Source organism: Sturnira hondurensis, unplaced genomic scaffold (genome assembly GCF_014824575.4).
Source record: "Sturnira hondurensis isolate 20B ecotype Veracruz unplaced genomic scaffold, ASM1482457v3 Scaffold0021354, whole genome shotgun sequence".
Taxonomy (NCBI): domain Eukaryota; kingdom Metazoa; phylum Chordata; class Mammalia; order Chiroptera; family Phyllostomidae; genus Sturnira; species Sturnira hondurensis.
Genome location: NW_028093985.1, coordinates 8,354,047 through 8,368,656, shown reverse-complemented (window position 1 = coordinate 8,368,656; position 14,610 = coordinate 8,354,047).

Sequence of the window (14,610 nt, the reverse complement as noted above, 5' to 3'; positions counted from 1 at the left end):
TAGATTGTAAAAGGATGTAAAGAGACATCATTATTCTATATATACTCATAGTACATTAAAAGGTACATTATGTAACATAAGTAGTGATGGGGAAAGAAAAAGGACACCACGAAAAATGTCCAGTTCCATTGTAATTGTAATGTTAAAATGCTAAATGTGAAGTGAAACAGGACACTGTTGAGTAGTGTTGCTACTTTTTTATGTAATGTTTGACTACTTTGTATTATGATGCTTTTAAATAGTTTTGAAGATTTTATTTTTAGAGGGGAGTGGAAGGAGAAAGAGAGGGAGGCAGCCATCAATGTGTGAAGCATTGATCAGTTGCCTCTTGTGCATGCCCCAACTAGGGATTGGCCCACAACCCAGGCATGTGCCCTGACTGAGGATTGAACCGGCAACATTTGCTGGAGGATGCTCAACCAACTGAGCCACACCTGTCAGAGCTGATGCTTTTCAGTATTTATGCTGCTTGGTGTGTGTGATACAGAGGAGGTAAATCTTATTTCCATATATACTTGACTCTGATATTAGCACTTAATACACACAGCACACCCTACTTGGGTCAGTCAGATGCTCAATATGGTCAGTGGGAAAATAATGGGATTTTGCTTCTTTGATTTGTCATGGTGGCCTCATGAGGATGCTCTGTAGGGTGACGAAACAGCCATGGGTGAAGTACAGCACTTTGAAAGGTCCAGTAAAGAATTGAAATACTTTCTTATACACTAATCCCAGTGAAGCTGTTCAGCCAAAGGTTAATGGCTTGTGTGACGCTTGGTCTAGAGTTTCCACCAATCTAAAGCTGCCTGTGGCTCCAGCTGGGCATACAGGTGTGTGGGCAGCTGTGTGGTGCTAGAGGACATCTCCCTGGAATAAGAACATCCATCCAGATGATATGAAAACAATCCACACGTGAGCTGTGTCTTCGTAACATCACTCTGTGCTTTCAATAAATGCTTTTGCTAAGTAGACTGTAAGTTATTGCATTTCTTCAGTTTTCGGAAATCTAACTAAAACAATCTGGATTGGCATATCCAAAAGGCAACATCCATTCAGCAGTTTAGTGTAGAAGTCCAGAACTCACGGAAGAGGTCAGCCTGAAAATATATACAGTGAAGTTATCTCCTATACTTACTTAACTTATATTCACTCTACTATGTGTGCTTGGCAAAAAAACAAAAACATATTTTTCTTATAACTTGGCCCTTAAATGCAAGCCAACAACTTCATCTGGCATTCTACTCAAGAAACAGCCTTCTGTTCCAATAGCAGAGGAAAGCTGGCTGTGTAGGATTTCTTGATTGAAAGTATATATATTCAAAATCATGTGTACAGTATTCAGAGATTTTTCAAAGGTACTTTTAACTCTATTCTTGCCTTTCACACTGACTTTAGATCCTAACCCCCTCAGAAAAGTCACTCCTCTGTATTGGAGTATCATTGATATATAGGTGATAGTTGAAGCTATGGTCACAGAAGACACTATGCAAGAGAGTATATAGACTGAGAAGAAAAGAAATTTAGGGAGTTTGAATCTTAAGAACATCAATATTTTAAAAGGGGATTAAAAAGTATAAACTTCCAGTTATAAAATAAGTCACAGGGATATAATGTACAGCATAGGGAATATGAGGTCTTTCTGGAAGTTATCCAGCCATGTAATACAAAAAATAGACACATTTATTGAAGAAGATACAAGATAACAAGAAACATTGTATGTAGGACAGTGACACCTCAGTCCCCTTCAAGGTAGGCACCTTGGTACCTCACAGTTCTCCCAATTGCCATCAGCTGCCTTGTCATATTTTCCTGAATCTCATTGATGGCCTGAAACCTCTTCCCTTTCAAAGGTGATTTTTGTTTTGGGAAAAGCCAGAAGTCACAGGGTGACAAATCTGGGCTGTAGGGTAATTGAGTTACCTGGGTGATTTGATGTTTTGTGAAAAACTCTACATGAGACATGCTGCATGAATGGGTGTGTTCTCATGATGAAGCTGCCAATCACCAGTTGCCCATAGCTGTGGCCTTCTAAATCATCCAAATCATTTCCATGAAGGAATGTTCAAGCTTAACACAAAATCTAATGAAGATTTGTTGCTCTAGTTGCTCAGTCATTTTAAATGCAATGGCCACACAGTGCACATGCTCACTCAACAGCATTTACTATCCCCACCGACTAGAAGACTGAAGTCATCATTGTTCACACACGCACATTCCAGTCCACTCTCCTTGCTGCCAGGTTACATGGATGTCACACAAACCATTCTGGTTATACTAACAATGGCTGGAATTTTTCTGGACAGACCTTGTATAGCCAATAATATAATAACTTTGAATGGTAACAGATGGTAGAATTATTGTGGTGATTACTTTGTAAGATATATAAATGTTGAATCACTACATTGTACACTTGAAAGTAACATAACAGTGTATGTCAAGTATAATTTTAAAAATAAAATATAGTAAAAGAGAAGGGAAAAAATAACATAGGTAAGAAACTCCACAAGGATTCTAAGAGATTTAGGATAGGGACAGAAAAGGCTAGTGCAATCAAAAAAATAAAAAGAAAAGAAAAAAAAAACAAGAAGAAAGTTTCCAGCTCATTGTTAACAACATCAAAAATAAAGCAAAAATTTAAGTAAGATAAATACTGAAAAGTGACTACTGGATTTGGAAATTAAGACATTGGTGACTTAGCAAAATCAAGTTTGATGACGTGGTGTTCTAAGCCAGTGTCTGATGGGTTACACAGAGGATGGGTCTTTGAAACAATAAATAAAAGCAACAAAACAGGGAAGTAGCAAGGAAGTAGAAGCCTCAAGCTTCTCTGTAAAGAGAAGGAGAAGATAGGGTGTCAGCCCAGAATTAGAGCCAAGGTGTGTGTGTGGGGGATACCCTTTGGTATTTCATTTTCTAAGTGGGTGTAACTCAAAACAGTCCTTAAACCAAGCACAAAAACTTAAGGGGGAGAGGAGATAACTGAGGCAACACAATCCCCAAAAAGAAAGAAAGGGGTTGAGTCCCAGGTCTAATTTGCATAATAGGAAGAAAGGCCAAGGAGAAAGATGTAGTGAGAAGAGTGGAAATGAATGCCTTTGTATTTGGGAGGAAGAAATGCTGCTGGGGAAGAGTTAAGGAAAGTTTATCTCTGATAGTTCCTACATTCTCTGTGAAATGACAAATTAGCAGAGCCATTTTCTGAAAGAGAAAGGGGCTTAATAGTCTTCAAAGGAAATAAGAGAAGCTGAGAAACAGTACAGGATGTGAGGGTATAGTTAAGACTGGGTTCCTATATTCACAGAGGTATTAGTACCTATATTTTGTGTGACTTTTTTTTCACTACCACTTACCCTGCTTGGGTAAAGAAGTATAAAACAGAAGAGTGTGGATGAGTCCAGAATTGTAAGCTTGCAAGGTGCTAAAGAGAATTGAACAGGTCAGGTAAACTATGGTTGTTGGTATGAGATTAATAGAAGTGAGATTCATAGGATCTGGAATGAATGGCGAGGAAGTGATTTTAAGAGGGACCAAAAGAATTTGGAAAAGGAGAGGTAGGAATCAAGAAACTAAAGATTATGGTATCAGTAAGAGGGGAAGCCAAATAGAAGGGTATGTTTGGAGAGGAGGGCACTGATATTTGAGATTCCAGGTAAGGTGTATCAGTTAGCTCCAGGTGAGGACAAGACCCAAGTGGTCAATCCAAAGTGAGTTGCTGAAGCAGAGTGGAAAAGAAACCATAGCACTGAAGAGACTGTAGCACATGCAAACCTGTAGAGAATTTTTATGAGTTTCTTTGAGCCAGACTAACAACATATGCCTGGGAGCAAGATCTCAAATGCTCTGCATTTGAAATTAAGAAGAAAAGGAGAAAGCCTACATGAAGTTGGGAGAAAGCAAGGCAGGGATTGGCTTACAGGATAGTTAACAAGACTATATGTTTTTTCTAAGGTGATTATGGCTTATTTCAAAGATGTGTTAACCTAGATGTACAGAAACAGAGAATAGGACTTGCTTAAGGAAGAATAAAGCTTTTACTAAAAAGTTATATGCCTGGGGTGTGGTTACCCACCATGACCTACCCTGTTAAGAATTTATGATCAGATTGCCCATAAGGTTAGCTTGTATAGAGTCCCTTTTGGGGTCCATACTATAGTAGTAAATGGGCTCATTCATGAAGGCATTGAAGTTTTTGCAGGAATTCGGGGAGTGGGGGGGGGGGAGAAAGACAATGAGTGTGGTACCCAAAACCTAGATGAACATGGAGGATTAAGAAAAATATATGGTGGGGAGCTAAAAAATGGTACAAATAGATTGGTATAAAACCAACTCAAGAGAAATTTTGCTTGATGGAGAACCATAAAATGATCTGGAATTGGCANGGGAGTGGGGGGGGGGGGGAGAAAGACAATGAGTGTGGTACCCAAAACCTAGATGAACATGGAGGATTAAGAAAAAGATATGGTAGGGAGCTAAAAAATGGTACAAATAGATTGGTATAAAACCAACTCAAGAGAAATTTTGCTTGATGGAGAACCATAAAATGATCTGGAATTGGCACCTTGGAGTTAGGAGAATGCTAGTAATACATTTAGGCAGTAAGGAAAGGAACCAGGCTAAAGTGAAGTGGGGACCTCAAGGAAACCTGTGTTTCAAATGAGTAGGTGTAATAGGGGAACTCAAGAATGAAAGATTTTGGCTTCAGTCATAGTTGATAGGCTTCAGTGATTAAAGCTTGTGGAAAACTATTATTCTAGGAACTCGAATATGACACAGACTCCAGAGGTGGACCAGCAATTCAACCCTGGGCCCCAGGGAGATAGTATTTGAGCCATTCTGTTCCAGAGAGGGATGCAGATGAAGAATTCTTGATCAACAGATAAAGAAGTACTAAGAAAATCACCACTGGACTGCAACTCTTAACCAGTTAACCCTTTTCCCAAACCACTTACCTACTCTTTCTTCTCTTTATAAAAATTTTGGCTTGAGATGAGATGTTAAGATGGTTTTTGAGGGTCTTTTCAGATTGCCAACATCTGAATAAAATGCCCATAAAAATTCAGTCTTTGTCTCTACTCATTGGTAGTGACAGGCAGCATGAACACCGGCTTTTCCAGTCTCAGGTGTTTTAGGGTTCCCCAGAGAAACAAAAGCAATAGGACATACACAGATACGTAGAAAGATTATGAGTGGTTGGCTCACATGATTATGGAGACTGAGAAATCCCAAGGCCTGCAAAATAGAAGCTCAGGAAGTCAGTAGTATACCGGTAGTCCATTTAAAATCAAAAGCCTGCGGAACCAGGAGAGCCAACAGTGTAAGTGCCACTCCAAGCCTAAAGGACCAAGAACTGGGGCCAATAGCCAAGGAGAAGATGAATGTCCCGGCACAAGCACAAAGATCAAATTTGCCTTTCCTGAACAGTTTTGTTCCATTTGGGCCCTCAACAAGTTGACTAATGCCTACCACACGGTGAAGGTGATCTTCTTTGTTTAGCGTATGAATTCAAATGCTAATCTCTTCTGGAAACACCCTCACAGACACACCCAGATATAATGTTTTATCAGCTATCTAGCTATCTCTTAGCACAGTAGTTGACATGTAAAATTAACCATTATGGTTAGTCTACATCATACTGGCTCTCGTTGCAAAACTGAAACTGGTAAGCATATTAACATTCATCCATTCTTTTCACAAACTTATCAAGAATATAGTATATACCAGGCACTGTGCGGGATGCTGGAAATGCAATGATCAAGACAAACATTACCCCTGTGTGAATAGACTTTACAGTCTCTTTAGCCAGCGAGATCCCAGACCAGTACTCAGAAAAGACTTTCCAACCTGGGAATTTTATGAGGTTGTTCAGATCTGGTTGTTGGAGGAACTATTAAGATGAAAATCCACCAAAGCTTCCCCAGGAAAAAAGATATGTACACAATCTGGCAGACATCGATATTGATAATGTTGATAAAGCTTCCTGTTCTTCAAAACAGTCACTGATACAGCTGTTTACTGAAGAGCAAACACTAGTTTACTGTGTCTTTAGGAGCTATTTACATTACAACAAGGCAGAGAATTGATATGGAAATCAGTTAAGAATGCTTTAGTAGGGAAACAACCACAGAACTGTATAATGTTATTCTAAAACAGAATACCTATGAACCACATGAAAGTTAAATTTAAATGTTATATGCATGCAGAATGGAAATTTTCTAGATGCTTTCAGAAGCACAATTACTGATTGCTGTTCTACAGTAAGTACCAAATGATAAGAGCAAATGAAAAGAACTACAAATGAATTATAGGTAGATAATATGTGACATATGTAAGTTACATGCAAGATCATCGTTCCTTTGACAAGCTTTACCTAATAATAGTATTATCAATTACAATCAATACATTTCAGAGACAATCATTTTAGATCCACTTTGACTAATAACTTTCTTACATTGCCATATCTATAAATATAATCAATATACTAATAGTTTTCTATAAAAATAGTATTGAGTAGATAAAATGTAAACTGACAAAGTCTGAGTTATCAGAGATAAAGTTCTCCATGATTACATAAATTTATTAACATCAGGTTAATAAAATTGAAGACAAAAAAAATCAAGACCATTAATAGATTATAACATTCTGTAGAAGACGGGAGAAAATAGAGGAAAGAATACGAAGCAACAAGAACTTTTTACGATGATGCATCCATACTCTGAGAGCACAAAAGTGCTCAAGCCTCAAACCCTGAAGCCAGCAGCTCCCTTTAGCCTTCTCAGCACATCCTCCCAAACCTGAGGCTTGAACATAATCTTCTAGGGCTGAGTAAAGTCTTCGGGAGGCTTGCCGCCCCCCCCTCCCCCGTTTCACTGTGGGTGAGGCTCAGTGAACAAATACCAGGCTGAAACACAAGCTGTCCTTCCCTTAGGAAGAGGGATTTGGCTCAGAACGGGTTTGGGGATCTCAATCCTGTGTTTGCTTTCCCAAACTCCATGTGATGTTGCCAGAGGCCCCTACTTTCCTGCTGTACTGCAAATTTTTCATTGGTATCACTTGTCTTATAGAACATATGCATCCCAGAAAATGTTCATTAACATTTCATAACATAAATGTTCTTCTATCTTATATTAAGTGAAATCGGGGATATGGTACACAGAAAACATACCTGGGCAAGGTACAAAAAAATGATAGCTACTTGATCATTTAATAACTATTGATACTTACGCAGTAAGCACAAAGCACTTTGAGCAAATCATTATTAAGATGAATTTTTTTATCACAAGTAATAGAAATTGGCTAATTTTAGCAGGAAAGGAATGTATTGGCAGAATAACAAATAGCTCATGGAATCAACAGGAAGACTGAAGACCCAGGCTAAAAAACAGGCAGGATTAAGTGCAATCTATAGTAAAATGCGACTACGACAAGGTCACATCCAAATTTGGTGAGGCTACTACTGCTGGCCCCGCCACAGTAAAGGTACTTCTAGATGCCATGCTGGCCCCACTGGCTGCTGGGAGCATATTTGAACCATCCTTACCCATTTAAATGATTCACTTCAGATTTAAATTCCCAATCCTGATTGGCCAAGCCTGGATTTTATGCTCATCCCCTCAATGCTGGCTTTGGGAAGAGGAAATATCTGGCTAATTAGGCATTTAGAAAGGGAGTTAGGGCCCTAGACTCACACAAGGGAAAATTTCCCTCAAATAGAAAGAGACTTGAGATGCTTCATAACCAAAAAAATTATAAATGTCTAATTCAGCCCACAACTTTTCTCCATACACCCTTTTCCCCATATTTCCCTCAAAAGATGCTATAGTCATTGGTCATCGCCACTGCAGCTTGTCGGTATTCCCTATTTTTCTAAGGGAGGTTAGCGTGATGGAAATTTGTTCTCCATAGAGACAGTTGTTGCTGGTTCTGATTTTGAGGTAATGTTAAGGTAGATCTTCTATGTAAGCTTATTGGGGAGAAGGTATTATAATGAGGTCATGTTCTTAGCAGTGAAGAGATCAATTTAAAAAGTACACTTTTTTCAAGGTGATAAAGAATATAACAGTGATCTATAGTGGAAAGGCAAGCCTAAATTATGCAATAAAAAAGTACAAAAGGGTACTTACTTATGCTAGGACTGTGTTAGAATTGCAAAGACACATAAGATATAGCCCTTGCCCTCCAAAAGCTCAGAGTATAGCAGAGTGACAGATTTTCGAATAGACCATTTGCATGTAGTGTGAGAAGTACGGTAATGAAAATATATGCAGAGTTTGATGGAGGCATGTAGGAAAGACCCTAATCTCCAAGGTGGTGGGCAGGGTGGTAGGTAGCAGGGAAGGCTCACTAGAAGATGTAAGGATAAAACAACCTGATATATCTTCTGAAGGATGAATATCTTTTGAGCATATTTTATAATCAAGAGCAATAAATCACTCAGACAGCAATTATATTGCATTTTTATTGAGAACAGTTCCAATAGTGCCCTTTATTTCACCTATCATAGCACTTAATATGCTATATTGCAATCACCTGTGCTCTTGTCTATTTCTCCACCACCCTTTAGGCTCTGTGGTACCAGGGACCATGTCAGTCTTGGTCACTGTGGTATTCTCACCATCTAGTGCAGTGCCTGGCACAGGGTGATAAATAATGTTTACTAGAGAAAAGAACATCATCAAAACAATTTACCCATGGGAAGAAATAATTGCTGGAGAAACAATTCTGACAATTAGTTAAAATATTATTAAATGCTGCTTACTAAATAGAAATGCAAAAGAGATTAAGAGTAATGGTGCTCATATCTTTTTTTACATAAATAGAAGGGTTAACATCCAAACTCTTTATATTCCTATTATATTAAACGACAAAGACTCCTTAAAACACACACACGCACACACACAGATGTTTAAAGGGAAGTACTACAAGATGCAACACAATACGAAGAAGTCAAAGAAGTTGAAAGGGGACCTAATAGTCCTGTTTTTGATACAGAGGCAGCAAACTTAGCCTGAGGGTTAATGCTTTATGTGCATGGAAACTTTCTGTGGTCACATGGAAAACAACACCCCACTCCATTAAAAAAACACTGGTATTTGTGATCAGTTAAAACCTGAATAGATTATGGCAATTTGTTTTCAAACATTAGGGTGCATCAGCACTATCTGAGAAATTGTGAAAGCACAGATTTCTGGCCTCTGCCTCTGGAGTTTCTGATTCAGTAAATCTGGGATGAGGCTGAGAACTTGTAACACTTACAAGTTCTTAAGTATGTTGACGCTTCCTATTGGGGGCTACACATTGAGAACAAGTAGACACAGCAACTCCTTTCCTTTTACCATAGCTTTAGTGATTTCACTTATTATTGTATCCTTCTACCCTTCATTCAGATTTAAGCATTTCTTCTCATCTTAGAAAATTCAATATTTTCTTTTATAAACATCTCTTTTGGGAATCCCTTAGAAATACTTGAAAATGAATAGTCATGGACTATTATAATAAACATATTTTTTATTGCATTCCCTTAATAACGTGATGGGAAGGTGAAAGTTCAGAACTATTAGAGTAAAATAGTATTAGCCCGGGTTCTCCAGAAAAATAATCAATAGAATTGATTGATTGATTAGTTGATATACTTATTAGAAGAGATTTAGCATAAGGAATTGGGTCACAAAGTATGGAGGCTGAGAAGTCCCACGATTTGCAAGTTGGAGAGTCAGGAAAGGTTGGTGGTATAATTGCAGTTCAAGCTCAGAGGATCAGGGGGACCGATGGTGTACGTTCCAGCGCAAGGACAGGAGAAGACCTGTGACTCAGCCCAGTGGGCAGGCAGAAAGCAAAGAGTGAAGTCCCCCTTCCTCCACATTTTTCTTCTATTTAGGTCTTCAACAGATTGGATGATGCCCACCCACGTGGGAAAGGACGATTTATTTTATTGAGCCCACTGGTTCAAATGCTAATTTCATCTGGAAATACCCTCACAGACAGAGTCAGAAATAACGTTTAACCTGGTTGCCTCTTGGCCCAGTCAAGTGGACACATAGATTTAATCATCACAGTGATGAAATGTTAAAGTCAGGATTTGGTATTTGCTTTTCTGGAACTATGACAATTGAAATAACCTGAAAACTCCACTACTTTAAGAAATATTGGGAAAATATTACTTTAAGTCCATAATTAAGAGGCAGAGTTTTTTTAATGATTAAATCTCATGACTTGGAGTTACAATGTCTGGGTTTGAACCCTGGGTCTGCTGCTTAACAGCTGTGTGACTTTGGGCAAGTCAATGAGCTTATCTGTGGCTCAGTTTTCTCATCTGTAGAGTGGGAAAAATATGATTTTATGATATATAGAAGGTTTCATGAGGATTAAATGAAAAATGCTTAGAATACTCTCTGGCCCATTATATATATATATGTAGTTATTGTTATTGTTGTTGTTAACATGACTTGTTATCTGTCAAGCAAATATGGAAAATATACAGGTGTTCAAACTAAAATAGAACAAAATATCAGACCAGGCCCCATGGCTACCTTGTCTCAACAATCTAAGAACTTGAGTTTTTATACTTAGATAAAACTCCTGCCAAAAGCTATATCCCCAATAAAATAGTCAACAAGATTTCCATTTGCCAGATAAGAACGTTTGTTTACACTGGGCTGAGTTTCAGGTAGAAATGGCTCCCTCAAAAATTTGAAACCATAGGCCTTTGATTCACTTGACTATGGAGTTCAAGTTTATACTTACTACCCGCTCTGGACCCTTTCAAATTGAGTAACTAACAGAAAAATTAACCCTAGGTTACTGGTACCTCTGGGGTGGCTCAAAGAGGAAAAACATACAACCCCTGTAAAGAGATGCACTTTAACCAGACTACTCAAGATGATACACATCAAACCTCTCTGAAAATGGGCTTGAAATTATAAAACTACAAAACGTGTATGGAAATAATCCACCATGAGTTGGAGTCAGCAGACCTAATAAATATTAAGATTCAGCCCTAATAATTTTATATAATAGAAAAATCTCACAGAGTAATCTACAGTACAAAAATGTGGTCATTTTAAAGATATTTAAAATCCAAATTCTGTTTTTAAAATTGAGGAACTATAAAAAGAATAGCTTGATTTGAGAAATATAACTTCAAGAAGTGAAACATACTACAAATTTTAACAGTCACAGCTAAAGAGACAGTGAACTGGAAGATAGATTGGAAACAATTACAGAGAATGTAGCAACGACAGACATAGAAAACGTAAGTTAACTATGTCTCACGTAAGAAAACGTGAGAGCCCCTCCTGTTCTGCCTGGTATGTTCCTGCTATTGGTGGTATTGAAAGTCTCACATCTTGGGAAACTCCTCATTCCGGTGCAAGGTAAATGATCGGTCACCCTAGTTAACAGATGCAGAGAATAGAATGAGAAAAGCCAACATAAGATTTGCAAGATGAAAGAATATTCAGAATGGGAGGGAGAAAATACTCCAAGCAACAACTGTCAACTTTCCAGAACGGATGAGCATGAGCTCTAAAAATAACAGAATGAGAATCTTAAGATTCAGGGATCACGGATACCAAGAAAGATAACTAAAAAACAAAACAAAACAAAACCCAGACATATCATAGTGAAACTGTAGAACCTCAAACACAAAGAGTATCTATTCAGAGTTACCATAGGAAGAAAATATTATCTATAAAGGAATAAAATGTAGAGTGGCATGTGATAATATAAACGTTATACAAAAGTCAATATAATAATAATTATAAAGGCTCGAGATGAAATCACTTGTCATCAAGAATTCCATACTCTAAAAATTATTTACAAGTTAACAAAACACCCACTCCAACCCATGAAAAGCTATCCTCACACTCTCCACTACGAAGGGAGGCAGCACCCTTGCCTGCAGCCAAGACTCAGGACAACGCCCCAGACCAAGCTTGCCTCTTCACCAGATAGACACAGTACTTGTTGACCTCCTTTGTCAAATGCTAGTGCTGGCATTTACCTTGAGCCTATCCGTACAATTAAGGGAAATCCACAGCTACCAAAGTTGAACTGAGAGCTGAAACCAGTGTAAGGAAATACCACAGGCTACTTGGAGGGATTTGCTAATAAAAGGAACCTAGAGCTTCAGGATGAAATGGCAGTGTAGGGTTAGGAGGAACCTTGAACCTGTGCAATGGAGAATAAGAATTGGGCCTTCACAACCATTAGCCAGAAGCTTAGAAGTGAAAAGATAAGAGAGAAGAAAAATCACTGCTGGAAAAAGTAACATTGAAGGAAGTCTGTCTCTCACAGGCCTTATCATGGGGTAAGGGGGAAAAATTATCTGGTGAATTCATGAGCACAAACCTGCCCACCCACGGGTGTGGTATTGATTTGTGTGGTCTAGAAAACCCATGCCAAGTGCTTCAGGTTCAATGATGCCCTGGGGCATCTGGCAGAAACAAAGACAAATCCTCACTAGAAAAATGCACCTTCAATTCAGGCTTTTCCACACTCAGTTCTACCAGGAAAAATATTAATATGTGTGCATGTGTTACTGATGTCAGTTAATAGTATTATGAAACTTTGTTATTCAAGCAGCTTGTTATCATTAGTGCTAACATTGAATTCCTTTTAGAATTCAGTAGCAACCAACTTACTTGCCCAGGTATACTTTCCTAAAATTTCTTCCTGCACATTTTATAAAGTCATTATATGATGTTCAATGGACTCCTTCATGTGTGTATCAATATTTGACATCCTAAAAGTTTAAATCATTTGATCTACAGTTACATATTAATAAAATTACACGTCCCTGAATCTTTCATTGTATACTTTCCTAGCCATATATAAGTAATGCTTCCAAAAGGATTCTTTTATTCAAAATAATAATTTCATTTTTAGTGTTTCCTCAACAACTACTAGCCTCTAATAAAAGTTGTCATGATTGTTGGAATATTTTTAACTTTTTAATTTTTCTAAAGGTTTTACGTATTTATTTTTAGAGAGAGGAAGGGAAGGAGAAAGAGAAGGGGAGAAACATCAATGTGTGGTTGCCTCTTGCATGCCCCCTACTGGGGACCTGCTCATCAACCCAGCCATGTGTCCTGACTGGGAACTGATACATGCACCAGCCCGAAGTGTCCGTGGCATTATGGATGAGATACAAGACAAATTCACAGGGACTACTGAGTTCTGTAGAGGAAAAGGGACAGCATGGCTACTCCCTCAATGGGGGAGAGCCTTGGAGCGGCCTAGCCACTCTCTCAAGGGGACAGTGCTCTGACCCTTGCCCAGACAGGCTTTTATTGGGTTTCAATCGGCACAGGAATACAAGTAAAGTTCATTAATTATTGTCAGGCAGTAAGTATCACATGATAGATAGCATATAAAGAACTATGAGGGCCTATTCTGAGTCAGGGTCTGTTAGCTAAAGGGCTACAAAACTTTGGGAAACAAACTCATTTCCTGCTTGGTCCCTTATCATTTAATTGAGAGCATTCTTAACAAGGCAGGTTTCATAGGATTTTACGTATTTTTTTCTCAGGCCTGATCACCCAGGGAACCCGCCCTTTCCAGTACAGGGCTGCACCACCCTCTGTCATTGTTTCAGGCTTAAATCAGGTAGGGAAAGTAAAGCAACCAAGAGATTAGAAGACTTATAGCAGACAGAAGGAGGACTCAGGCTTTGTCAAAGCTGAGGGGCGAGGGTCCATCACCCCCTTTCTCTATAGCCCCCCAAGTCCTTCCCTGGGGCTTCCACGTGATGGTGCCTGTTTTAGGTCATTCCCCCCTTGGGGAATCTTACCCGTCACTGGCTAACTGATCAAGCACTGGGGGCCAGTTATGGATGAAGGAGCAGGAGCGGCGCTCCTGCCAGGGAGATAAGCTTTGTCTCCTTAGTTGTTTATGGTCCGAAGGTCGCTCACTCAGCCTTAGCCATGGGGGTGGTTACAGCTCCTGGAACCAGGTAGAGCAGTTGCCAACAGGGAACAGAACCAGCAACCCCTTACTTCACAGGCCAGCACTCAATCCATTGAGCCCCACCAGTCAGGGCTGTTGGAGTTTTTTTAAAAATTATATTCTGATACCCCCTTTAGTACCTAGCACAGTATGAATTATGTGATGAATTATTTATTGTCTATGTGATTATGGAAAGAAAAGGAAGGAGGAACTCAGAGTATGGATTCAAGTAGAGAGAGGTAATTAAAGTTAAATGCGGTCATAAGGACTGGTGTTCTAATAAAACGAGGATGGGACACCAGGTCGGACTTTTCTACCTCTTCCACGACCCAAAATGAGCACAGAGGAAAGGCCATGAGAAGATGGAGCAACAAGGTGTCAGTTTGCAAGCCAGGAAGAGACTCGCCAGAAACTGAATTTGCTGGCACTTTGATCATGGACTTCAAGACTCCAGAACTGTGGAGTCTTGTTTAGATCATTCTGTGGTATTTTATTATGGCAGTTCAAGCAGATGAATACAACCTTAAAAGGGATTCTGGAGAAGGAGTCTATAAAACCAGTCTTATAGGTCTTCAACCACCTTCCTTGTTGCTGGTGTGACCCCACAGAATACAGACAGTATCCTGGTATCTCAGCAGCAACACGGACGTACTAGAGAAGTCAACAACC